This window comes from Ranitomeya variabilis, chromosome 4 (genome assembly GCF_051348905.1).
Source record: "Ranitomeya variabilis isolate aRanVar5 chromosome 4, aRanVar5.hap1, whole genome shotgun sequence".
Taxonomy (NCBI): domain Eukaryota; kingdom Metazoa; phylum Chordata; class Amphibia; order Anura; family Dendrobatidae; genus Ranitomeya; species Ranitomeya variabilis.
In genome coordinates this window covers 437099984-437127186 of record NC_135235.1, presented here as the reverse complement: position 1 = coordinate 437127186, position 27203 = coordinate 437099984, and the positions used below count along the sequence as shown (strand labels likewise).

General features: G+C 47.1%; 1 protein-coding gene across 3 annotated transcripts in view; it reads left to right on the top strand.

Moving 5' to 3' along the window:
• Window positions 1-27203, top strand: part of LOC143765105 (lysosomal alpha-glucosidase-like) — a 300223-nt gene that overhangs the window by 152628 nt on the left and 120392 nt on the right. The window lies entirely within an intron of this gene.

Below are 27203 nucleotides of genomic sequence, written 5' to 3'. Positions count from 1 at the left end.
ACCTCAAATAAGTCTCCAAGGTCTGATTAGTACGTTCCGTCTGGCCATTTGTCTGGGGATGAAATGCAGACGAAAAAGACAAATCAATGCCCATCCTGGCACAAAACGCCCGCCAAAATCTGGACACAAACTGGGATCCCCTGTCGGAAACGATATTCTCCGGAATACCATGCAGCCGAACCACATTCTGAAAAAACAGGGGCACCAACTCAGATGAGGAAGGCAGCTTGGGCAAGGGCACCAAATGAACCATCTTAGAAAAGCGGTCACACACCACCCAAATGACGGACATCTTCTGAGAAACAGGGAGATCAGAAATAAAATCCATAGAGATGTGTGTCCAAGGCCTCTTAGGAACAGGCAAGGGCAACAACAACCCACTAGCCCGAGAACAACAAGGCTTGGCCCGAGCACAAACATCGCAAGACTGCACAAAAGTACGCACGTCCCGAGACAGGGAAGGCCACCAGAAGGACCTAGCCACCAAATCTCTGGTACCAAAAATTCCCAGATGACCTGCCAACGCAGAAGAATGAACCTCCGAGATGACTCTATTGGTCCACTCATCCGGCACAAACAATCTACCAGGCGGACAACGATCAGGCCGATCCGCCTGAAACTCTTGTAAAGCACGTCGCAGGTCTGGGAAGACAGCAGACAATATCACCCCATCCTTAAGTATACCCGTAGGTTTAGAATCACCAGGGGAATCAGGTTCAAAACTCCTAGAAAGGGCATCCGCCTTCACATTCTTAGTACCTGGCAGATACGAAACCACAAAATTAAACCGGGAGAAAAACAACGACCAGCGCGCCTGTCTAGGATTCAGACGTCTGGCCGACTCAAGATAAATCAAATTTTTGTGATCAGTCAAGACCACCACCTGATGTTTAGCACCCTCAAGCCAATGACGCCACTCCTCGAATGCCCACTTCATCGCCAAAAGCTCCCGATTACCGACGTCATAATTTCGCTCGGCGGGCGAAAATTTTCGAGAAAAGAACGCACAAGGTCTCATCACTGAACAATGTGAACTTTTCTGCGACAAAACCGCCCCCGCTCCGATCTCGGAAGCATCAACTTCCACCTGAAAAGGAAGAGAAACATCAGGCTGGCACAACACCGGAGCAGAAGAAAAACGGCGCTTAAGCTCCCGAAAGGCCTCCACAGCAGCAGGAGACCAATCTGCAACATCAGCACCCTTTTTAGTCAAATCAGTCAAAGGCCTGACAACGCTAGAAAAACCAGTTATGAATCGACGATAAAAGTTAGCAAAGCCCAAAAATTTCTGAAGGCCCTTAAGAGAAGTCGGTTGCGTCCAGTCACAAATAGCCCGAACCTTCACAGGATCCATCTCAATAGAAGAGGGGGAAAAAATGTACCCCAAAAAAGAAATCTTCTGAACCCCAAAAACACACTTTGAACCTTTAAAAAACAGAGAATTGGTCCGCAAAACCTGAAAAACCCTCCTAACTTGTTGAACATGAGATTCCCAGTCATCCGAAAAAATCAAGATATCGTCCAAATACACAATCATAAATTTATCCAGATATTCACGGAAAATATTGTGCATAAAAGACTGAAAGACCGAAGGGGCATTTGACAGACCAAAAGGCATCACCAAATACTCAAAATGGCCCTCGGGCGTATTAAATGCGGTTTTCCACTCATCCCCCTGCTTAATTCGCACCAAATTATACGCACCGCGAAGATCAATCTTAGAGAACCACTTCGCCCCCTCAATGCGAGCAAATAAATCTGTCAGCAATGGCAAAGGATACTGATACTTGACTGTGATCTTATTCAAGAGTCTATAATCAATACAAGGTCTCAAAGAACCATCGCTTTTAGCTACGAAAAAGAACCCCGCTCCAAGAGGAGACGAAGAAGGACGAATATGTCCCTTTTCCAAGGACTCCCTAATATACTCTCGCATGGCAGCATGTTCAGGTACAGACAGATTGAATAGACGACCCTTAGGAAATTTACTGCCAGGGATCAAATCTATGGCGCAATCGCAATCTCTGTGAGGAGGAAGAGAATTAAGAGTAGATTCCTCAAAAACCTCACGATAATCAGACAAAAACTCAGGAATTTCAGAGGGAATAGATGAAGCAATGGAGACCAAAGATGTGTCCCCATGATTTCCCTGACATCCCCAGCTTAGTACAGACATTGTTTTCCAGTCAAGGACTGGGTTATGAGTTTGCAACCATGGCAATCCCAGCACCAACACATCATGTAGATTATACAGTACAAGGAAGCGAATCACCTCTTGATGGTCTGGAGTCATACGCATAGTCACTTGTGTCCAGTATTGTGGTTTATTACTAGCCAATGGTGTAGAATCAATACCCTTTAAAGGTATAGGAACTTCCAGAGGCTCTAGATCAAACCCACAGCGCCTGGCAAAGGACCAATCCATAAGACTCAAAGCGGCGCCAGAATCCACATACGCATCCGCAACAATAGAAGATAACGAACAAATTAGAGTTACAGACAAAATAAACTTGGACTGCAAAGTGCCAATAGCAGAGGATTTATCAACTTTCTTTGTTCGTTTAGAGCATGCTGATATAACATGAGTAGAATTTCCACAATAGAAGCACAAATGATTTTTGCGCCTATAAATCTGTCGTTCGCTTCTGGACAGAAAGCTATCACATTGCATACTCTGTGGTGCCTCTTCAGAAGACACCGCCAACTGGTGCACAGGTTTGCGTTCCCGTAAACGCCGATCAATCTGAATTGCCATTGTCATGGACTCATTCAGACCAGTAGGCGCAGGAAACCCCACCATGACGTCTTTTACAGCATCAGAGAGACCTTCTCTGAAAATTGCCGCCAGAGCGCACTCATTCCACTGAGTAAGCACAGACCATTTTCGAAATTTTTGGCAATATATTTCGGCTTCATCTTGCCCCTGAGAGAGGGCTATTAGGGCTTTCTCAGCCTGAATCTCCAAATTTGGTTCCTCATAAAGCAACCCCAAAGCCAGAAAAAACGCATCCACACTGAGCAACGCAGGATCCCCTGGTGCCAATGAAAATGCCCAATTTTGGGGGTCACCCCGCAGTAAAGAAATAACAATTTTTACTTGCTGGGCAGGATCTCCAGCAGAATGAGATCTCAGCGAAAGAAACAATTTACAATTGTATTTAAAATTTAGAAAACAAGATCGATCTCCAGAAAAAAACTCCGGTATAGGAATTTTAGGTTCAGACCGAGGAGCATGTAACAAAAAATCTTGTATATTCTGAACTTTAGAGGCAAGATTATTCAAATTGGTAGCCAGACTCTGGGGATCCATATTTCAACAGATAAAGTCTGAGCCATTCAGGGGTTAAGAGGAGAGGAAAACAGGAGACTGCAATTAGAGCTGGAGTGCAACTTCAGAGGAAGGAAAAAAAAAAAAAAAAGGTTTCACACAGTTCCTTTTCTCTCCTGCTTCAGCCTATAGATTAAACATTTGGGCTGGCCATACTGTTATGGTTTCCAATGGCAAGGAAACATCAGAAGCATAGAATAAACGGACAAGCTCTCGGGTGATGGAAACTAGAGCTGACCGCGATGCTAAACCTACACACCACACTAGAAGGAGCCAGGGGGCATTCCTGCGTTGTCTCTAGATGCCGCACGCCAGCCGGAGAACTAACTACCCCTGGTAGAAGAAAACACAGTCCTGGCTTGCCTCCAGAGAATGTCCCCACAGGAGATAGCAGCCCCCCACATATAATAACGGTGAGAGCAGATGAAAAGACACACGTAGTATGAAAGCAGATTTAGCACAGAGAGGCCCGCTAACTAAATAGCAGAAAGATACAACAGAGGACTTCGCGGTCAGCTGCAAAACCCTTCAAAACACCATCCTGAAATTACCTTAACTCATGTGACAACTCATGCCACTGGAGTGGTAATTTCAGCCCAACAAGAGCTTCCAGCTGCAGAGATTCACATAAGTGCAAACTGGACAAAACATACAAAAATAGACTTAAGGACTAAAGTGTCCAACTTAGCTGAGCAGAAAACTGGGAGCAGGAACATGCAACAGAATCACTCTGGATACATTGATGGCCAGCATTAGAATGACTGAGGAGCAAGGTTAAATAGGATACTCCCACATCCTGATAGGAACAGGTGAACTGAGAAGGCAAAGCTTGCAGGACACCAGTACCACAAGAGACCACCGGGGGAGCCCACGAACCGAATCACAACACAGGCTTTAGTAAAGATACATGAAAAACTGGGTGTACCTTCATAGTCCTAGGTAGCTTCAGCCAGCAGGCCACAGAGCTCACAATACCGTTGATCTTGAAAGGGCCAATTAATTTCTGTCCAAGTTTTTGTGAAGGAACGTTTAACTTCAGATTCTTAGTTGCTAACTACACGGAATCTCTTACCTTGAATATGGGTGCAGGTTTACGGAATCTATCAGCTGATCTCTTATAACGTTCTTGAGCTGTGGTCAGGGATTCCTTCAGAACCTCCAGATTTTGCCTCATCGCAGTCAGCCTTTCCTCCACTGCCGGAACTGGAGAATTAATTGGAGACCTAGGTAAGATACACGGATGATAACCCAGATTGGCAAAGAAAGGTGTAAATTTAGTGGAGGCGCTCTGAGAATTGTTATATGAAAATTCGGCTAACGGCAGCAACTCCAACCAATCATCCTGGAGATGGCTGACATAGCATCTTAGATATTGTTCCAGCGTCTGGTTGGTACGCTCAGTCTGACCATTTGTCTGGGGATGGTAAGCGGAAGAGAGACCGACATTAATATTGAGTGTAGAGCAAAACCCTTTCCAGAATCTTGAAGTAAACTGCACTCCACGGTCAGAGATGATCTCATCCGGAACCCCATGCAACCGAAAGACATTCTGTATAACCAAGTTCACTGTATCTTTAGCTGAGGGGAGGCCGGTGCACAGGACAAAATGAGCAGCTTTAGTCAGGCGATCAACTATAACCATGATTTTGTTCATGCCTCCCGATGTAGGCAGCTTCACAATAAAGTCCATTGATATAGACCTCCAAGGGCGGGACGGAACAGGTAATGGTTGTAGAAGACCCATAGGCGCCACATGAGGAGTCTTGTAATGAGCACATACCTCGCAAGAGAGAACATAGTCCTTGGTATCCTTCAGGCAAGTTGGCCACCAGAAGAATCGGCTCTGGAACTCTTGTGTCTTCTGTACCCCCCTGTGACCAGCCAACTTGGAGTCATGTACCAACTTGAGGATCTGCAGACGGATGACCTCAGGGACGTAGATACATCGATCTCTGAACCACATGCCACCCTTAAAGACAAGATTAATATCCACAGGTGGGTTGGCCAGAAATACATCACCGTCATAGGCCTCCCTGCACTCCTTCCACAAGTCCTGATCGTTGATAACTCCGATGAAATTGGCATCAGATAGAATGGTCTTGGATGGGGTTCCAGGTACGGAATCCGCAGCATGAATTCGGGATAAAGCATCAGCCTTCCCATTATGAGAACCTGGACGGTACGAGATAACAAAGTTAAATTGATTTAAAAATAAGTTCCAACGAGCCTGACGAGGAGAAAGACATCTAGCGGATCTAAGGAACTCCAAATTGCGATGGTCAGTTAGCACTATGATCTGTTGTGCAGCTCCTTGCAGATGATGCCTCCATTCTTTGAAATCCGCAATAATAGCCAGCAATTCCTTGTCTCCCACGTCGTAATTCTTCTCTGCTGAGGTTAGTCTATGGGAAAAGAAAGCACAAGGATGTAGCAGACCCTTTTCTCCAGTTCTTTGGGAGAGAATAGCCCCCAAAGCATTATCAGAAGTGTCCACCTCCACAATGAAAGAAAGTGTTGGATCTGGGTGTATCAACAGCGGTGCTGATGTGAAACAGATCTTAAGCCGATCAAAAGCTTCTTGAGCCTGTGATGACCACTTAAAGGGCTTTTCCTTCTTTGTCAAGGAAGTAATGGGACGGACAATATCAGAAAAGTTTCGAATGAAGCGTCTGTAGAAATTTGCAAAACCAATAAAACGTTGGACCTCCTTAACGTTCTTGGGTACTGGCCAGTCAAGGATAGCCTGAATCTTACCAGATTCCATGTTCAGCCCCTGGGGAGAGATGATATAACCTAAGAACTGTATCTCAGAACGATGGAACTCGCATTTCTCCGGGTTAATATACAGATGGTTCTCTTTCAGACGTCTTAAAACAGTTTTGACATGTTCTTCATGTTCCTGTAGAGAATCAGAAAAGATTAGCATATCGTCCAAATAGATCACTACAAACTGGTCCAACAAATCTCTGAAAATGTCATTAGCAAGGTGTTGAAATGTTGCAGGGGCGTCACAAAGCCCGAAGGGCATCACAAGAGATTCAAAGTGTCCATACCGGCATCTGAATGCTGTCTTCCACTCATCCCCTGGACGAATACGCACCAAATTATAAGCCCAGTTTAGAGAACACCTTAGCATGGCGGACTATTTCCAGTAATTCGGGAATCAGAGGCAAAGGGTAACAGTTTCGTACGGTTACCTTATTGAGTTCCCGATAGTCAACACAGGTTCTCAGGGTCCCATCCTTCTTCTTTACAAAAAAGATAGGTGCCCCTGCTGGTGAGGAAGAAGGACGTATGAAGCCTTTGGCCAGATTTTCATCAATATACTCCTTTAAGGCTTGAAGCTCATGTGCCGCTAAAGGGTATACATTACCAAAAGGAATAGCTGCCCCAGGAAGCAACTCAATGGGACAGTCATAATGCCTGTGTGGAGGAAGCTGATGTGCATTCTTCTTGTCACAGATGTCAGAGAACTCTTTATATGCTGGAGGTAAAGAAAATACCTGTACATGTGGTTCCGTAGCCGTGGACTCAGGGACAGCTTCTGTTAACGCTGAGTTGCTCCTTATTGGAAAGATAATCTCCTTGGTCTCCCAGTTGATAATTGGGTTCTGAGAACGCAACCAAGGAATGCCTAAAATCACAGGAAAATGAGGAGAAGAAATTAGCAAGAAAAAAAGTTGCTGCTGATGATTAGGCTCCAACAAAATTTCAAGGGGTACGGTCTCCTGATCCACAGGCCCAGAGATTAAAGGTGACCCATCCACTGTTTCCATGGTAATTGGAGAGGCTCTTTGCTGAATTTCAATACCATGTTCCTTGGCAAATGCGATATCCCTGAAATTGCCACCTGCACCAGAGTCAATCATAGCTGCACTGGAAATCCACTGTCCTGAAAACAGGATCTTAATAGGGAGAGAACAGTGAGAGTTCTTTTCCTTAAGCTCCTTGGGGGGTGAAGTCATAGAAAGTGAATGGAATACAGTGTTTAAAGGCAGGCTACATTCAGAGATGTCAGATTCATCATCACAGTTGTCATACTCCCCTACTGCGGCTAGCACCTTGTTAGGCTGTCTAGGACACTTAGGACAATTGATCAAGAAGTGGTCAGACTGGCCGCAGTAGAAACATAGACTTTCACGAAGGCGATGCTCCTGGCGCTCATTGATCTCGCGCCTCTGAACAGAATCAATTTGCATGGGCACCTCCTCCACCTCCCGAGATGTTTTACCTGCATGCTCTTTGGAAGGAAGGGAAAAGTTAGAAATATGGTTATATGCAGCAAACTTCTCCTGCCTACGCTCAGTAAGGCGAATGTCAATGCGCACACAATGCTGTATAAATGTCTCTAGCTCTTGTGGTGACTCAGAGCGAGCTAGTTCATCTTTTACAATACTAGACAGACCCCTTTTAAAAATAGGCAATTGTGCATAACTGTCCCAATTGGTATCTACCGCTAATCTCCGGAATTCAGTAGCATACTCAATAACAGAACGTTTTGCCTGGCGTAAAGACAATAAAGCAGATTCAGCGGTTGCACAGCAATTAGGATCATCAAACATTAATGCCATAGTGGCCTTGAAATCATCCAAGTTATTTAACCGTGGGTCACGAGACTCAATCATCGGATTCGCCCAGGTGAGCGCTCGTGCGGTCAGCAGAATTATTGCACACAATACTTTGGATCTATCATTAGGAAAACGGTCAGCATGCACATCAAAATATAGCATACATTGATTCACAAAGCCACGAAATTTGTCGTGATCACCATTAAATCTGAATGGGGCAACTTAGGTGGGCTAGCTGGTGGCGGTTGCCCAGAGGGAAAAGTCGCTTGTGCAGCTATTTGCGTGCTTATGTCCTGAAAAGCCCGTCCATACTGGGACTCTATGCCAGCAAGTTTGTTTTTCTGGGCTGCTATGCGGGTGCTTAAGTCCTGCAAAGTCTGTCCAAACACTTGTTGATTGAGTTCAAAGCTTCCAAACTTCTTTTGCAGACCTTCCACATCTTTCTGCAGTGATCTAATTATGGAAAACACCTGCTCTAGTCTGCTTTCTGCAGTCATTGTTCCAGCAGTCTCCTTTTTTTTTTTTTTAGGCTAGAGTATCCTGTAATAATTATAGGGGATAACTCAGGAGACTCTTTGCGTGGAACAAGACCACTATAGGACAGTTTTATAAGTGGTAAAGTCTATATTATCACACGGTGATTCAGACAGGTGCAGAGAGAAACTCAAGTCCACAACACTTGGTGCAAATATCAAATGCAGCTCAGCAGTCTATAGGAAACTTCAGAGGAAAATGCAATCACGCAGAAAGTCTATGAAGCACAATTATTCTTGAGGATACTTGACACGAATAAGTCCTTGCTTAGTCCTCAACACAGATAGATATGCTTATAAGGCAGTTCAAATAATATCTTAGCTCAACCAGGGAGGTCTGGGTAATAGTCTCAGGTTCTTGCAGAGCAGAAACAACTTACATGTCCTGCAAATGCAGATGGAAGCAAACACGAGCAGCAGATGAAGGAGGATTACTGGAACTGGTGCATGCAGCAGGAACTCAGAGCAGAGTAGCAGGATAACCCCATCAGTTCACAGGAGCAGGTGGAGCGGCCCCCAGACGCAGGGCGACGGGGTACTCGGATCCGGGTCTCTCTCGGTTCTGAGGATGTCACGGTGGCCCGACCCGGTCCGTGGTCCTGCTGAGGGGCGCCCAATAAAAGGTGTAGGTGGTGGTGTAGGTCGCAGTAAATAACGAGGACACAGGGTTGCAGTCTCTTTACTTCTTTACTGAAGGCTTCGGCATCCGCAATCCAGAGCACTGTTAACAGGGCTGGCTGAGACCGGCCGGTCCGAAGGCACATCCAGAGTTCCCTTTGCAGGTGGAAATCAGTGCCTACCTACTAGGGCCTGGGTGTTGTAGTACTTCCCTGCTGAGCACCACGGGATAGTCCTCACAACTGTCGTGTATGTTTCTGTTCTTTCTCTCCGTCCCCCAGATGATATGGATAGGACGCACCCGTATGACGGTGTAGGCCTGGAGTTATTTTATAGGGACCCTAGAGACGCCCCTCTCCCACAATTGCCTCCGTTGTCTTCATTAGGTGATTTAGGTGAGGCAGCCAACCTAAAATTAACTGCCCTGCCGTTGGTTTGAAGTAATGCGTAGAGCCCAATACTACCTCGGCGTTCCGGCCACCGGCTACGTGCCTCAGTAGGATGTTGCCGATCTCGGGGCACGACTCCTACTGGTTCTATCACCTTTTTGCTGTGATCTCGTTTCTCACTTCTCCACAATATGCTTCGCTTCGTGTCCTTTCTTAAGATGCCGCCGCAATGAAGTGCAGGCACGGCTCCGTAACGATCTGTCCTTTCGCTAGGCCTCTGTCAGGATCCCACCCCTGACAGGGACCCCCCTGAATCTTCCCAAGCAACGCTCTTCTCTCACTAGATGTTACCTGGGCAAAACCCAGTCAGCTTCTGTCTAACTTCCTATCCAACCCCCAGTTTTACCAGAGTGTGAGGAGTGGCCTAATACATAGAACCCTTTGCTCCCCCTGGTGGCCGGAGTGTGAAGTGTAATGTGTGACTGTGATACCTGGTCAGGTGAACTCTTTTAGTGCCATCAGACATACCATCACTCCCCTTAGTGGTGGAGCGACAGTACTGCAATGACCAGGACTCTGGGGCGCTGCACTCCCCCCCCGGTTAAATCCAGTACTCCCGGACTGGGAAAGAAGAACAACAATACATGTTAGCAAAAGACATACAAAATTATGAAATGCAATAAACAAGAAAATTAACAGTGCTTCCCTTTATGGGAGGTAACGACACTTGAACGTTACAAACAAAAACATATGGACATAGTACTTAAGATTTTAAATAACACTCATTAAATAACTGACTATAAATAACGGTCATTATTACCCAGCCGGGCATTTTATCTACTAAGTGCAAATTCTGAACAATAATTTAACTTTTCCTTTAAGGGCGTAAGGCAGGTACCCACTAAAGGCCTACTATAAAACTAAAAGTGCAAATCAACATTTTCCTGAGCTCTCTTTCTCCTATGCAGGACTCTCTCATCTACCCCCACGGGCCTACTGCATCTTTCCTTGGCTCTCTATCATTAGTTCCGATAATCACTTTAACTTCAATTTTATTCACATGTCATTATCAACATCTCGATTCCTTATCATTATCTTTCAATCTACATACTACTACTATGTTAAACATTATTACCATTTAACTTTCTTAAGGCAACATTATATTTCGGCTTATGACAACAATGAACATTCCCTTTAAGAGGGACATCTCAAGTCTCTTTGAGGTAGTGCAACTCTCAGGTTGCAAGTCTGCAATAAACAAGAGCTTCTGCGCTGTATCCAGGAACAGTCTCTTCAAAAAGCTCCTTCCTTTGTAAAACCAGTAGAGGGCACCTTTAAGAAGGTGCAACTATTTACAGCAGCAGTTTGTGAATCATTCACCGTCCATGATTCGGCAGTCTTTGTTAAACGTGAGAAACTTGCACACACATAAAGCAACAGGGATCCCGGGGTAAACGAAGGGATCCCTTTAAGAATTAACCGTAGTTGGGTTTTAGCAGCAAAACACGAAAAACAATTTGAAAGGACTATATACAGTTTCATGGCTCCGAGGTTTACTCTTGCTCTGGTGGCCGTAGTTCCACAGGTAGCAATGGACGAGGCCATCCGCCCAGATACTTGCGACTACCAGATGTTGTACCAGGAGCTCCCTCACTCCAGACAGGGGTCTGGGTTCCCACAGTTTTGGATCCTGAGATGGCCTGGGCACTAGCCATCACTGCGGTCAGTTCTCTAGCCACCACAGTGGCGGTGGTGGCAACAGTGCAGGTCGTAGTCTTGACGATGGTGCACGTCGGGGTAGCAACGGTGGTCTTTGTAGTAACCGTAGCCTGACCACGAGGGGGCACCACTGCCATGGGAGACACTTTCCTTGGCGCTTTTTGGTGTAAATGTTACTAGGCCTTGTTGTTTGTGCACGTTCAGCGCGAACCATCCCTTCTCCCCGAAGTGCCTGGTATAGGTGACTATGTCTCCCGGGTAAAGATCCCGTTCCGGGTGGCCTTCTCTGAGGTGGGACTCCCCATCTCGTCGGTTCACAAAGACCTCGGCATACAGGTCTGGCTCTTTAATGAAGCCCCAACCCCCACAGAGTCTGAAGGCTATAACGGTGCCCTGCTTACGTGGGGCCTGGTGGGTGGTGCGGTCCTTGCGGGCCCGGTCCTTCACCGCTAGGTCCCGCTGGTGATGAGCCTCCCACCGGGCCTGGTACTCCTTCTCCTCCTTCTCCCACCGTTGGTCTAGCTGGGCCTGGTATTCCTCCCAGCTAAGGGCCTCCACCATCTCCCCTTCACGCGTCTTCACCCCGGGGAACCCCATGAAGTCTGATCCTGGGTTCACCCAGCGGCATACGGTCCACTCTGCATAGACCTCTCCCGCCACGGTGATCGGTGAGATCGGGGCCTTGAGGAGGTGCTCCATAACGGTGGCCTGATCCCAGGGTGCAAGGTGCTGGAGTCTATGGGTCCCAGGGGGAGGTGGTGCTGCGACGGGGCCTATCAGCAGATCCTCCGCTAGTAGGGCAGGGTCGGCGGGCTTACCGGCCGGCGCGGCGTCCTCCCTTGTGGCTGGCTCCACTGGCGGAGACATCGGCAGTAGCTCGGGCAGCGGTACAGGAACTCATGTCGGGGAATCCTCCGCTGGGGTCTCCTGGGGTGCAGCCTTGGTTTCCATCCGTAGTTGGAGAAGCTGCTCAATCAATTCCTCCATCTTGATCTGCAGGAGGCCGGTTCCAAGTGTGGAGATCTGGCTGCTGTGCTCTTCCGGGTAGCTGGGGGAGTCCTCTGCTTCAACCCCGCATTCTGGGTCTGAGCGACTGGCCATGGTGTCCTCCACGTGGCTCACTTCCTGGTCTTTTTCCCGCTCTCTCCTTCATGGGCGGTTTCGTTTTCTTTGTCTCCGCCCTCCATTGAGAATCAGGAGGCGGATCTCGGCTGCTGACGGACACGTCCTCAAGGTGCAGAAATACTTAGACTGGGCGGCCATTGCTCTTCACGCTCGTCAGTCTGTCCACGCCCACAAATCCACACCCTTCTTCTTTCTCCTGCGCTCCTCGGTGCGCTGTAATGGCGGCGGTTTTGGCGGGAACTTTTGGCGGCAAATAGCAATACACAGTCTTTGCAATAAATCACGGTTCAAGCACAATTCAATCACAGTTCCAAGGCACACATGACCTGATTCTTCAGGCTTAAGTAGATCCTGTTTGTGATGCCAAGTTGGTGCGGCCCCCAGACGCAGGGCGACGGGGTACTCGGGTCTCTCTCGGTTCTGAGGATGTCACAGTGGCCCAACCCGGTCCGTGGTCCTGCTAAGGGGCGCCCAATAAAAGGTGTAGGTGGTGGTGTAGGTCGCAGTAAATAACAAGGACACAGGGTTGCAGTCTCTTTACCTCTTTACTGAAGGCTTCGGCATCCACAATCCAGAGCACTGTTAACAGGGCTGGCTGAGACCGGCCGGTCCGAAGGCACATCCAGAGTTCCCTTTGCAGGTGGAAATCAGTGCCTACCTACTAGCGCCTGGGTGTTGTAGTACTTCCCTGCTGAGCACCACGGGATAGTCCTCACAACTGTTGTGTATGTTTCTGTATTTTCTCTCCATCCCCCAGATGATATGGATAGGATGCACCCGTATGACAGGGTAGGCCTGGAATTATTTTATAGGGACCCTAGAGACGCCCCTCTCCCACAATTGCCTCCGTTGTCTTCATTAGGTGATTTAGGTGAGGCAGCCAACCTAAAATTAACTGCCCTGCCGTTGGTTTGAAGTAATGCGTAGAGCCCAATACTTCCTCGGCGTTCCGGCCACCGGCTACGCGCCTCAGTAGGATGTTGCCGATCTCGGGGCATGACTCCTACTGGTTCTGTCGCCTTTTTGCTGTGATCTCGTTTCTCACTTCTCCACAATATACTTCGCTTCGTGTCCTTTCTTAAGATGCCGCCGCAATGAAGTGCAGGCACGGCTCCGTAACGATCTGTCCTTTCGCTAGGCCTCTGTCAGGATCCCACCCATGACAGGGACCCCCTGAATCTTCCCAAGCAACGCTCTTCTCTCACTAGATGTTACCTGGGCAAAACCCAGTCAGCTTCTGTCTAACTTCCTATCCAACCCCCAGTTTTACCAGAGTGTGAGGAGTGGCCTAATACATAGAACCCTTTGCTCCCCCTGGTGGCCGGAGTGTGAAGTGTAATGTGTGACTGTGATATCTGGTCAGGTGAACTCCTTTAGTGCCATCAGACGTACCATCACTCCCCTTAGTGGCGGAGCGACAGTACTGCAACGACCAGGACTCTGGGGCGCTGCACAGCTATATAGCCAGGGAGTCACCAGAGGTCAGGAGCTGGATGCAAGGCAGAATACTCTAGCACAGACTGAAGGCTGGGGTGGAGTTTTATAGCAGGAAGACACAGTGCACATGAGACCAAAGACGCCATCTTGGAAAAGGGCAGTAATGCATAAAAAGTAGTGTTGAGCATTCCGATACCGCAAGTATCGGGTATCGGCCGATACTTGCGGGTATCGGAATTCCGATACCGAGATCCGATACTTTTGTGGTATCGGGTATCGGTATCGAAACAACATTAATGTAAAAATGTGTAAAAGAGAGAATTAAAATAAAAAATATTGCTATACTCACCTCTCCGACGCAGCCTGCACCTTACCGAGGGAAGCGGCAGCGTTCTTTGTTTAAAATTCGCGCTTTTCTTTCCTTACGTGAAGTCCCGGCTTGTGATTGGTCGCATGCCGCCCATGTGGCGGCGACGCAACCAATCACAGCAAGCCGTGACGTAATTTCAGGTCATTCAGTATTTTAAAATTACGCTCCGGCTTTGTGATTGGTTGCGTCGCAGTCACATGGGCGACGCAACCAATCACAGCAAGCCGTGACGTAATTTCAGGTCCTTAAGGATTTTAAAATTACGTCCCGGCTTTGTGATTGGTTGCGTCGCAGTCACATGGGCGACGCAACCAATCACAAGCCGTGACGTCACGGGAGGCTGGACACGCGCGCATTTTAAAATGGGCGCGTGTCCAGCCTCCCGTGACGTCCCGGCTTGTGATTGGTTGCGGCGCGGTCAACCAATCACAAGCCGGGAGGCTGGACACGCGCGCATTTTAAAATGGGCGCGTGTCCAGCCTCCTGTGACGTCCCGGCTTGTGATTGGTTGCGGCGCGGTCAACCAATCACAAGCCGGGAGTCTGGACACGCGCGCATTTTAAAATGGCTTCCCGGCTTGTGATTGGTTGACCGCGCCGCAACCAATCACAAGCCGGGACGTCACGGGAGTCTGGACACGCGCGCATTTTAAAATGGGCGCGTGTCCAGCCTCCCGTGACGTCCCGGCTTGTGATTGGTTGCGGCGCGGTCAACCAATCACAAGCCGGGAAGCCATTTTAAAATGCGCGCGTGTCCAGCCTCCCGGCTTGTGATTGGTTGACCGCGCCGCAACCAATCACAAGCCGGGACGTCACAGGAGGCTGGACACGCGCCCATTTTAAAATGCGCGCGTGTCCAGCCTCCCGGCTTGTGATTGGTTGACCGCGCCGCAACCAATCGCAAGCCGGGACGTCACGGGAGGCTGGACACGCGCCCATTTTAAAATGCGCGCGTGTCCAGCCTCCCGTGATGTCACGGCTTGTGATTGGTTGTGTCGCCCATGTGACTGCGATGCAACCAATCACAAAGCCGGGACGTAATTTTAAAATCCTTAAGGACCTGAAATTACGTCACGGCTTGCTGTGATTGGTTGCGTCGCCCATGTGACTGCGACGCAACCAATCACAAAGCCGGAGCATAATTTTAAAATACTGAATGACCTGAAATTACGTCACGGCTTGCTGTGATTGGTTGCGTCGCCGCCACATGGGCGGCATGCGACCAATCACAAGCCGGGACTTCACGTAAGGAAAGAAAAGCGCGAATTTTAAACAAAGAACGCTGCCGCTTCCCTCGGTAAGGTGCAGGCTGCGTCGGAGAGGTGAGTATAGCAATATTTTTTATTTTAATTCTTTCTTTTACACATTAATATGGATCCCAGGGCCTGAAGGAGAGTTTCCTCTCCTTCAGACCCTGAGAACCATCAGGAATACCGTCCGATACTTGAGTCCCATTGACTTGTATTGGTATCGGGTATCGGTATCGGATTGGATCCGATACTTTGCCGGTATCGGCCGATACTTTCCGATACCGATACTTTCAAGTATCGGACGGTATCGCTCAACACTAATAAAAAGGTAATAAAACATTTTCAGAGACCTGACACTTAGAGATCAGAAGTAGGCACAGAGAAAATCATCATCAGTCTTGGGTCTCATAACTTCATGGTTAATATGAGAATCCCATGCGTAATATTTTGACATTAGATTAACAAGACATCCGTAACATAGCATAAGTATATGGTGCTTTAGTAATGATTATCTAGCCCAAATACACACTGATGTCTCATTAAAATGGTTGGATCTAACCCATTCATCTTCATTTAGGAAGGGTTAATGGCCTCTGTTATCAAATGGCGTCTCCCGATGCGTTTTGTCCTGTCTCGGACTCATCAGGGGAGTGCAAGAGTACCTGTCTGGCTGCATTACACAGTACCTGCTTGTGTCCTATGTATACCTTGTAGATCCGGGACGCGTGCGATGTACAGCATCCTCGGCGTGCAGCACATTTCCAGTCTACAAGTCTCACTTCCGGTCTGCGTGGTGCATCTAATGCGCATGCGCAGTGCATGAGACGCATAAACCATCAGCGGTGACATGCAAACTCTTAAAGAAACATAGCAATGCCTTGTTCCTTTACAAAACATAATTGTGAGGCGACATTAAGTATGAAAAAAGGTGAGCCACATGGATATGTATTACGGAGGCATCAAACCTATTAGTCTGCATGGAGAAACCCATTGGTATGCTTTATAGGGAAATGATTCCGCGCGACTATATTTAAACAGAGCAATTCATCTTTATGCAAATTATAGTATCGTTTTGTTTTTCCACAATAGTACGGTCCGGATTTTCCCCGATTTTTTTATATGGGAGTACCAACATGGATCATGGAGAAATGAGGCCAGAGAGATAGTATGAAAATACATGCCCCAAAGGTTCATACCTCTTTGTGTTAAATGATTGTATATAGTGAGGGATGCCACAGACCACAGGAATGCCCTATATTTATCCTGATGTAGATCTATACTCCTGGTTTCCTACCTGACGCGGAGGTTGGCACCCTAGGGATCCTGCGCAGTTGACGCCCCCACTCAACGGCGGCTATCCCTATTTAGCTCACCCTATTAGGCCCTACAATACAAAAAAGGCAGAAAAAAGATATACAAAGGGGTATATGTGAACCCTATACGTAACTTGTATGCCAAGGACATATATTGTATACTACTATATTATTGCATATTACATTTTAAAAGTAGTTATTTAATTAATTCTTAAGGAGAGGAGGTGGGGGGGAGAGGAGTATACGCCAATGTATTGAAAACCTATATTATCCTACACTGTCAGGCTACACTCCTGATTACCTGCCTGACGCGGAGGTTGGCACCCTACAAATCCTGCGCGAATGGCACCCCCACTCAACGATTTCTCTCCCTATTACCATATCCCTACATGGCCCTGCGATATTGCAAAAAGAATAGGGTAAGGGTGTGTGTATGAAATGTAAGGAGTCATGTGTAGTGGGCCGATGGTAGAAGCCCCTATTGTGTTTTTAAAGAAAACCACTATATGATAGTTGTTCGTTCAAGCCATTCGGTTGTGGTGTTTTCAAACAGAAAATCCACTTGCTTTCTTTTTGAAGTATCAGTTTATCCCAGTCACCTCCCCTTGCTGGGGGAATGATTTTTTCAATCCCCACAAATTTGATTTTCTTGTGATCACCTCCATGATGTACATTCATGTGGTTAGCCACAGGGGGTATCTCTTTTGTTCAGAATGTCTCGGACATGTTCGCAGACCCTTCTGCGCAATTCTCTCTTGGTTTTTCTCACATACTCCATACCGCACTCATATGTAGCCTTATAGACAACCCACTTGGTACTACAGTTTATAAACCCCTTTTATGATTTGGAATATAAGAGGTAGCTAATACTTCTTGATATTTTAGGCTATTGATATTGCCTTCCACCTTGCAAATGTTTTGCACACCCCCATACTGAATGTAACCCCAGACCATGATCTTTCCACCACCAAATTTAACTGTTTTCTGGGTGCATTTTGGATCCATACGGGCTCCAGTAGGTCTCCTGCAGTATTTGCGGCGGCTGTGGTGTAATTCTACTGAAGAGAAATCCACCTTCTGCCACTTTTCCAGTGTCCATCTGTTTAGCAGGCTGTGGGACTTTGCCAATGCCACATGGTTTTCTATTTGCCTTTTGTTTAGTGCTGGCTTCTGGGCACTGATTCGACCATGGAGGCCATTTCGAAACAGAATCCTACAAACTGTACTAGTTGACACAGAGACTTGAGGTGACCAGGCCTGTTGGAGCTCTGCTGCAGTGGAAGAGGGGCTTGATTTGGATTTTCTAACCAACAAACGTTCCTCCTGAGCAGTTGTCTTGTGGGGTCTGCCGGACCTGGGCTTGTCAAACACATCTCAAGTCTCTTCAAATCTTTTTTTAATTCTTTGTACTTGACGCTGAGACACATTAAAAGTGCCAGCCACCTCTGCAGTTGATCTGGTGTTCAGCCTCTTGATAATCCAGGCTTTGGTCGCAGGGTGGGTTTTTGGCATGTTGTCAGAGCTCAAGTTGAAATGAGTTCAAGTGAAGGTCTGGGGTGCTGGGTTTCTTTTTATGCACACACTAATTAACCGATCATTTACTGAGCACAGGTGAGGATGTAAACTAGGATTGGGTGTATTATATGACCAGGCGACAAAACTTTTGTCTTGCCAAAATCTGACCATTCTGTGTCCATTAACTGATCAATATTTCTGCATTGATGCCAATTTATTTTCTTAACCTAAACCACATTTTGGAGGGTTTCAGCTTTCAAAAGAATAATTTATACAACCAATGGATGAATTTAACGTCAGGTTATAAGCTTTTATTTACATAACATGGATAAGCGACATAACTTCTGTCAGGGAGTCTAAATCTAATATGATTCTATACTAGAGTTGTCCACAGTGGACCAGATATATCAAAATCAGATGTCACTCAAGGCAGAAGAAGACCAAATCCAGACCCTTATAGCTAAGATATCACAGACCTTAAATATCCATGGTTATGACTAGGGTTGAGCGACTTTCATTTTTTAAAGATCGAGTCGGGTTTTGTGAAACCCAACTTTGTCCAGAGTCGAGTCGAGTGCAGTCGGCCGATTATCGCTAAAAGTCGGGGATCGACCAAAACACGAAACCCAATGCAAGTCAATGGGGAAGCATAGTCGGCAGTGAGTGGAGGCCAGGAAAACACCTACAGTGCCCATTTTAATGCCAAAAACATCCATTCTTGTTTCTGAAGCTTGTCAATCTTAATTAACTTTATAATAATAGTTGTTCAATGGAACTTGGGGGTCATTTGGCAAAAGTTGTGGGGGGTAGGGCTGGTTCAAGGTTTTAGTGGGCCCAGGAATCGTGGACTACGTCACGGCGGTGGAGCAGGGAGAGGTAAGTATTTCAACGTTGCAAGTGCTGTGATCCTGAGCAAGCAGGGGGACACACTCGTTCGCATTGGCACTGGCACAGGGCCCCTCAAAGTACAGCGGTGTGTTTGCATGGCGGGGGCGCCTCCCACCAGCAGCGACACTTTTGCGTACTCTGAGGGGCCCTGTGCCAGTGACGTCGCCAACGAGTATGCCCCCCCCACCTGATGAAGGAACCTGCACTTTCATCTGCACCTTCCTCTTTGTCCCTGTGTAAGGTGGTATAACATGCGGGAAGGGGAACCTTACTTTCAGCAGGGTCAGATTCTGGCTGTGTAGAGTGCAAGGGGAATGTAGTGGTCTAGGTCAATGTACCAGCAGACTCATCTAGCAGTGGCTGGGCAATGGGCAGGATGAAGAGGAAACAGATATAGGGCCAAAGAATAAAGTAGGCTAAATGCAGTTCAAAATTGGTAACAGGACTAAACAGGCGGCATTGCTTTGTTCAGTGGAGTAGCAAACCCAGGAGCAGCAGACACTGTATTAAGGGCCCAAACACACTAATAGGCCAAATGCAGTTTAATATCTGATACTTTAGGCCAAGCGGCCTAAAGACTGAAGCTCAGCTTTATTCAGTTGAGGGCAAACACCAGGGAGGGGCAGACACCGTTAGTAGGCCCTAACCACCAATTTTTAAAAACACAGCACTTAATGAGAGCCAGAAGGTTGAAGCTCAGCTTTATTCAGTTGAGGACAAACACCAGGGAGGGGCAGACACCGTTAGTAGGCCGTAACCAAAATTGAAGGCCAAATGCAGTTTAATATCTGATACTATAGGCCGAAAGCCAGAAGGTGGAAGCTCAGCTTTATTCAGTTGAGGGCAAACACCAGGGAGGGGCAGACACCGTTAGTAGGCCCTAACCACCAATTTTTAAAAACACAGCACTTAATGAGAGCCAGAAGGTTGAAGCTCAGCTTTATTCAGTTGAGGACAAACACCAGGCAGGGGCAGACACCGTTAGTAGGCCGCAACCAAAGTTGAAGGCCAAATGCAGTTTAATATCTGATACTATAGGCCGAAAGCCAGAAGGTGGAAGCTCAGCTTTATTCAGTTGAGGGCAAACACCAGGGAGGGGCAGACACTGTTAGTAGGCCCTAACCACCAATTTTTAAAAACACAGCACTTAATGAGAGCCAGAAGGTTGAAGCTCAGCTTTATTCAGTTGAGGACAAACACCAGGCAGGGGCAGACATCGTTAGTAGGCCGTAACCAAAGTTGAAGGCCAAATGCAGTTTAATTTCTGATACTATAGGCCGAAAGCCAGAAGGTGGAAGCTCAACTTTATTCAGTTGAGGGCAAACACCAGGGAGGGGCAGACACCGTTAGTAGGCCCTAACCACCAATTTTTAAAAACACAGCACTTAATGAGAGCCAGAAGGTTGAAGCTCAGCTTTATTCAGTTGAGGACAAACACCAGGCAGGGGCAGACACCGTTAGTAGGCCGTAACCAAAGTTGAAGGCCAAATGCAGTTTAATTTCTGATACTATAGGCCGAAAGCCAGAAGGTGGAAGCTCAGCTTTATTCAGTTGAGGGCAAACACCAGGGAGGGGCAGACACTGTTAGTAGGCCCTAACCACCAATTTTTAAAAACACAGCACTTAATGAGAGCCAGAAGGTTGAAGCTCAGCTTTATTCAGTTGAGGACAAACACCAGGCAGGGGCAGACATCGTTAGTAGGCCGTAACCAAAGTTGAAGGCCAAATGCAGTTTAATTTCTGATACTATAGGCCGAAAGCCAGAAGGTGGAAGCTCAACTTTATTCAGTTGAGGGCAAACACCAGGGAGGGGCAGACACCGTTAGTAGGCCCTAACCACCAATTTTTAAAAACACAGCACTTAATGAGAGCCAGAAGGTTGAAGCTCAGCTTTATTCAGTTGAGGACAAACACCAGGCAGGGGCAGACACCGTTAGTAGGCCGTAACCAAAGTTGAAGGCCAAATGCAGTTTAATTTCTGATACTATAGGCCGAAAGCCAGAAGGTGGAAGCTCAGCTTTATTCAGTTGAGGGCAAACACCAGGGAGGGGCAGACACCGTTAGTAGGCCCTAACCACCAATTTTTAAAAACACAGCACTTAATGAGAGCCAGAAGGTTGAAGCTCAGCTTTATTCAGTTGAGGACAAACACCAGGGAGGGGCAGACACCGTTAGTAGGCCGTAACCAAAGTTGAAGGCCATATGCAGTTTAATATCTGATACTATAGGCCGAAAGCCAGAAGGTGGAAGCTCAGCTTTATTCAGTTGAGGGCAAACACCAGGGAGGGGCAGACACCGTTAGTAGGCCCTAACCACCAATTTTTAAAAACACAGCACTTAATGAGAGCCAGAAGGTTGAAGCTCAGCTTTATTCAGTTGAGGACAAACACCAGGCAGGGGCAGACACCGTTAGTAGGCCGTAACCAAAGTTGAAGGCCAAATGCAGTTTAATATCTGATACTATAGGCCGAAAGCCAGAAGGTGGAAGCTCAGCTTTATTCAGTTGAGGGCAAACACCAGGGAGGGGCAGACACCGTTAGTAGGCCCTAACCACCAATTTTTAAAAACACAGCACTTAATGAGAGCCAGAAGGTTGAAGCTCAGCTTTATTCAGTTGAGGACAAACACCAGGCAGGGGCAGACACCGTTAGTAGGCCGTAACCAAAGTTGAAGGCCAAATGCAGTTTAATTTCTGATACTATAGGCCGAAAGCCAGAAGGTGGAAGCTCCGATTTAGACAGTGGAGGACAATTTGAATTAGGGACTGCAGACAGACTTAGCAGGCTGTCCCCTGTGGACCATGCATCCACCACATTAACCCATTGCGCCGTAATGGACACGTACTCTTCCGTGGCCATGCCTACAGGTCCATGCGTCTGTTGTCAGGTGCACCTTTGTACTCACAGATTGCCAGAGTGCATGGACAATGCGGTCTTTTACATGCTGGTGGAGGGTTGGGATGGCTTTTCTCGCAAAAGAAGTGTCAACTGGTTAGCTTGTAGCGTGGTACAGCGTAGTCCATCATGGCCTTATTAATAGTAAATAAAATATATAACTAGGCTCTATGAACTTTTAAAATAGGTTCCAGGGGTACACGGGCAGCATTGGTGTGGTCAGTGGAGGAGTATTGCAAGTAGGGGCCGCAGACAGGCTAACAAAGGCCTAAAATAACAAACAATAGGCAGGCATGGCAGTTTTAAATCGGTTGCGTTGATTGGTGATTGGTTGCGTTGCCCATGTGACTGCGACGCAACCAATCACAACGCCGGAACGTAATTTTAAAATCCTGAAGGACCTGAAATTACGTCACGGCTTGCTGTGATTGGTTGCGTCCCGGCCACATGGTCGGCACGCGACCAATCACAAGCCGGGACTTCAGTAAAGGAAAGAAAAGCGCAAATTTTAAACAAAGAACGCTGCCGCTTCCCTCGGTAAGGTGCAGGCTGCGTCGGAGAGGTGAGTATAGCAATATTTTTTATTTTAATTCTTTCTTTTACACATTAATATGGTTCCCAGGGCCTGAAGGAGAGTTTCCTCTCCTTCAGACCCTGGGAACCATCAGGAATACCGTCCGATACATGAGTCCCATTGACTTGTATTGGTATCGGGTTTCGGTATCGGATTGGATCCGATACTTTGCCGGTATCGGCCGATACTTTCCGATACCGATACTTTCAAGTATCGGACGGTATCGCTCAACACTAGTCCCTGGCCATGCCTACTGGTCCATGCATCTGTTGTCAGGTGCACCTTTGTAGTCACAGACTGCCTGAGTGCATGGACGATGCGGTCTTTAACATGCTGTTGGAGGGCTGGGATGGCTTTTCTAGAAAAGAAGTGCCGACTGGGTAGCTCATAGCGTGGTACAGCGTAGTCCATCAGCGCTTTGAAAGCTTCGCTTTCAACTAACCGGTAGAGCATCATCTCTAATGAGATTAGTCTAGCAATGTGGGCATTCAAACCCTGTGTACGCGGATGCGAGGATGAGTACATCCTTTTCCTAACAAGAGTCTCATGTAGGGTGAGCTGGACTGGAGAGCTGGAGATCGTGGAACTAGCGGTGGTGCCGGTGGACATGGGTGAGTGAGAGAGGGTTGGAGATGGTATTCTTGCCGGTGCCCTACATGCAGTGTTTCCTACTACTAACCTGGTGATTCCCTGACTGCTTTGGCCTGGCGACGAAAGCTGCACAGATACTGCAGGTGGTGTGGGAAATGGTCGGCTTACAGGGAGGGAAGGGATGTAGCGTTGCTGACTAGCTTCATTGGCCAAGGGTGCTGCAACCTTTAGAGACGTTTGGTAGTTAGTCCAGGCTTGCAAATGCATGGTGGATAAATGTCTATGCATGCAACTTGTATTTAGACTTTTAAGATTCTGACCTCTGCTTAAGGTAGTTGAACATTTTTGACAGATGACTTTGCACTGATCATTTGGATGTTGTTTAAAAAAATGCCAGACTGCACTCTTTCTACTATCGGATACCTTTTCAGGCATTGCAGACTGAGCTTCTTTAACCGGATGGCCACGCTGTCCTCCAACTGGTTTTGGTTTTGCCACGCGTTTTTGGCCAGATACGGGCCCGGTAGATGGAACCTGTTGTGATGTTGATGCCTGCTGCGGCTCCTCCTCCTCCGCTTCAGAACTACTGCCGCCTGCACCCTGTTCCCCCAATTGCTGCCAATCGGGGTCCACAACTGGGTCATCTATGACCTCCTCTTCTATGTTGTGTGCAACTTCGTCTGTGTCACCGTGTAAGCCGGTGGTATTGCGTTCATGACGGAGCACCATAGTCTCCGCTGGTTTTGATTCTGCCTGCGAGGGCAATGTTCTGGTCTGAGTCAAAGGAACAGCATAGTAATCTGACTGTGGCTGTGCATCTGTGCACTCCATGTCCGATTCAACTTCTAATGGGCATGGCCTGTAAACTGTTTCACTGCTTTTTGGCTCCCTCTAGTGGTTACTTGTGATTTGACTCTGGGTATGTCAGTCATCCCTTGTATGCTCACCTGGGCCGTTAGTTCAGGGGTGTTGCTATATAAGCTCCCTGGACCTTCAGTTAAATGCCTGGCAACGTTGTAATCAGAGCTAATCTGTTGTGCTCTTGTCTACTGATCCTGGTTCCTGCTAGATTAAGCTAAGTCTGCTTTCTTGCTTTTTGCTATTTGTTTTTGTTTGCATTTTTGTCCAGCTTGTACTTAATCTGTATCCTGTCCTTGCTGGAAGCTCTAGGGAGCTGGTGTTCTCCCCCCGGGCCGTTAGACGGTTCGGGGGTTCTTGAATTTCCAGCGTGGATGTTTGATAGGGTTTTTGTTGACCATATAAGTTATCTTACTACATTCTGCTATTAGTAAGCGGGCCTCTCTTTGCTAAACCTAGTTCATTTCTATGTTTGTCATTTCCTCTTACCTCACCGTTATTATTTGTGGGGGGCTTGTATCCTACTTTTGGGGTCCTTTCTCTGGAGGCAAGAGAGGTCTTTGTTTTCCTCTTCTAGGGGTAGTTAGTTCTCCGGCTGGCGCGAGACATCTAGCGACCAACGTAGGCATGTTCCCCGGCTACTTCTAGTGTTGGCGTTTAGGAGTAGATATATGGTCAACCCAGTTACCACTGCCCTATGAGCTGGATTTTTGTACTTCGCAGACTTACCTATTTCTCTGAGACCCTCGCCATTGGGGTCATAACAGTTTGCCAGGCCAGTATTAAATGTTATATGCATTGCAGAAGCGGGATTATAGGAAAGAAAATTCTGAGTTTTTTTTTTCTCTCTCTCATTTTTTTTTTTCTTTTCCCCTTTACCTCTGAGTGGCTCAAGCTTGCTGCAGACATGAATGTCCAGACCTTGATTACAAGTGTGGACCAGCTTGCTGCTCGTGTGCAGGGCATACAAGATTATGTTACCAGAAATCCTATGTCAGAACCCAAGATACCGATTCCTGAATTGTTTTTCGGAGACCGATTTAAGTTTAGAAATTTCAGGAATAATTGTAAATTATTTTTGTCCCTGAGACCCTGTTCATCTGGAGACTCCGCTCAGCAAGTGAAAATTGTTATTTCTTTTTTACGGGGCGACCCTCAGGATTGGGCCTTCTCGCTGGCGCCAGGAGATCCGGCATTGGCGGATATTGATGCGTTTTTTCTGGCGCTCGGTTTACTTTATGAGGAACCCAATCTTGAGATTCAGGCAGAAAAAGCCTTGCTGGCTATGTCTCAGGGCCAGGACGAGGCTGAAGTGTATTGCCAAAAATTTCGGAAATGGTCCGTGCTGACTCAGTGGAACGAGTGTGCACTGGCCGCAAATTTTAGAAATGGCCTTTCTGAAGCCATTAAGAATGTGATGGTGGGTTTCCCTATTCCCACAGGTCTAAATGATTCCATGGCCCTGGCTATTCAAATTGACCGGCGGTTGCGGGAGCGCAAAACCGCAAATTCCCTTATGGTGTTGTCTGAACAGGCACCTGATTTAAGGCAATGTGATAGAAAAACCGCAAATTCACCTATGGTGCTGTCTGAACAAACACCTGATTTAATGCAATGTGATAGAATCCTGACTAGAAATGAGCGGAAAATTCATAGATGCCAGAATGGCTTGTGTTACTACTGTGGTGATTCTACACATGTTATCTCAGCATGCTCTAAACGTCTAACTAAGGTTGTTAGTCCTGTCACCGTTGGTAATTTGCAACCTAAATTTATTCTATCTGTAACTTTGATTTGTTCACTGTCATCTTATCCTGCCATGGCGTTTGTAGATTCAGGTGCTGCCCTGAGTCTTATGGATCTGTCATTTGCCAAGCGCTGTGGTTTTGTTCTTGAGCCATTAGAAAATCCTATCCCTCTTAGGGGTATTGATGCTACGCCGTTGGCAGATAATAAACCGCAGTTTTGGACACAGGTTACCATGTGTATGACTCCTGAACATCGGGAGGTTATACGTTTTCTTGTTTTGCATAAAATGCATGATTTGGTTGTTTTGGGGTTGCCATGGTTGCAGACCCATAATCCAGTCTTGGATTGGAAGGCCATGTCAGTGTCAAGTTGGGGATGCCGTGGAAATCATGGGGATTCCCTGCCCGTGTCTATTGCTTCTTCTACGCCTTCGGAAGTTCCGGAGTATTTGTCTGATTATCAGGATGTTTTCAGCGAGTCCAGGTCCAGTGCACTGCCTCCTCATAGGGAGTGTGACTGCGCAATAGAGTTGATTCCAGGCAGTAAGTTTCCTAAGGGAAGATTATTTAACCTGTCGGTACCTGAACATACCGCTATGCGTTCATATATTAGAGAGTCTCTGGAGAAGGGGCATATCCGTCCTTCTTCTTCCCCTCTTGGTGCGGGATTCTTTTTTGTGGCCAAAAAGGACGGATCTTTGAGGCCTTGTATTGACTATCGGCTCTTAAATAAGATCACTGTCAAATTTCAGTATCCTTTGCCGCTGTTGTCAGACTTGTTTGCCCGGATTAAAGGTGCCAAGTGGTTCACCAAGATAGATCTTCGTGGTGCGTACAACCTTGTGCGCATTAAGCAGGGAGATGAATGGAAAACCGCATTCAATACGCCCGAAGGTCATTTTGAGTACTTGGTGATGCCTTTTGGGCTCTCTAATGCGCCTTCAGTTTTTCAGTCCTTTATGCATGACATTTTCCGGAAGTATCTGGATAAATTTTTGATCGTTTATCTGGACGATATTCTGGTTTTTTCTGATGATTGGGACTCGCATGTAGAACAGGTCAGGATGGTTTTCAAGATTTTGCGTGAAAATTTTTTGTTTGTTAAAGGCTCAAAGTGTCTCTTTGGTGTACAGAAGGTTCCCTTTTTAGGGTTCATTTTTTCCCCTTCTGCTGTGGAGATGGACCCAGTCAAGGTCCGAGCTATTCATGATTGGACTCAGCCCTCGTCAGTTAAGAGTCTTCAGAAGTTCTTGGGTTTTGCTAACTTTTACCGTCGTTTTATCGCTAATTTTTCTAGCGTTGTTAAACCTTTGACGGATATGACCAAGAAAGGCTCTGATGTAGCTAACTGGGCTCCTGCTGCCGTGGAGGCTTTCCAGGAGTTGAAACGCCGGTTTACTTCGGCGCCTGTTTTGTGCCAGCCTGATGTCTCACTGCCCTTTCAGGTTGAGGTGGATGCTTCGGAGATTGGGGCAGGGGCCGTTTT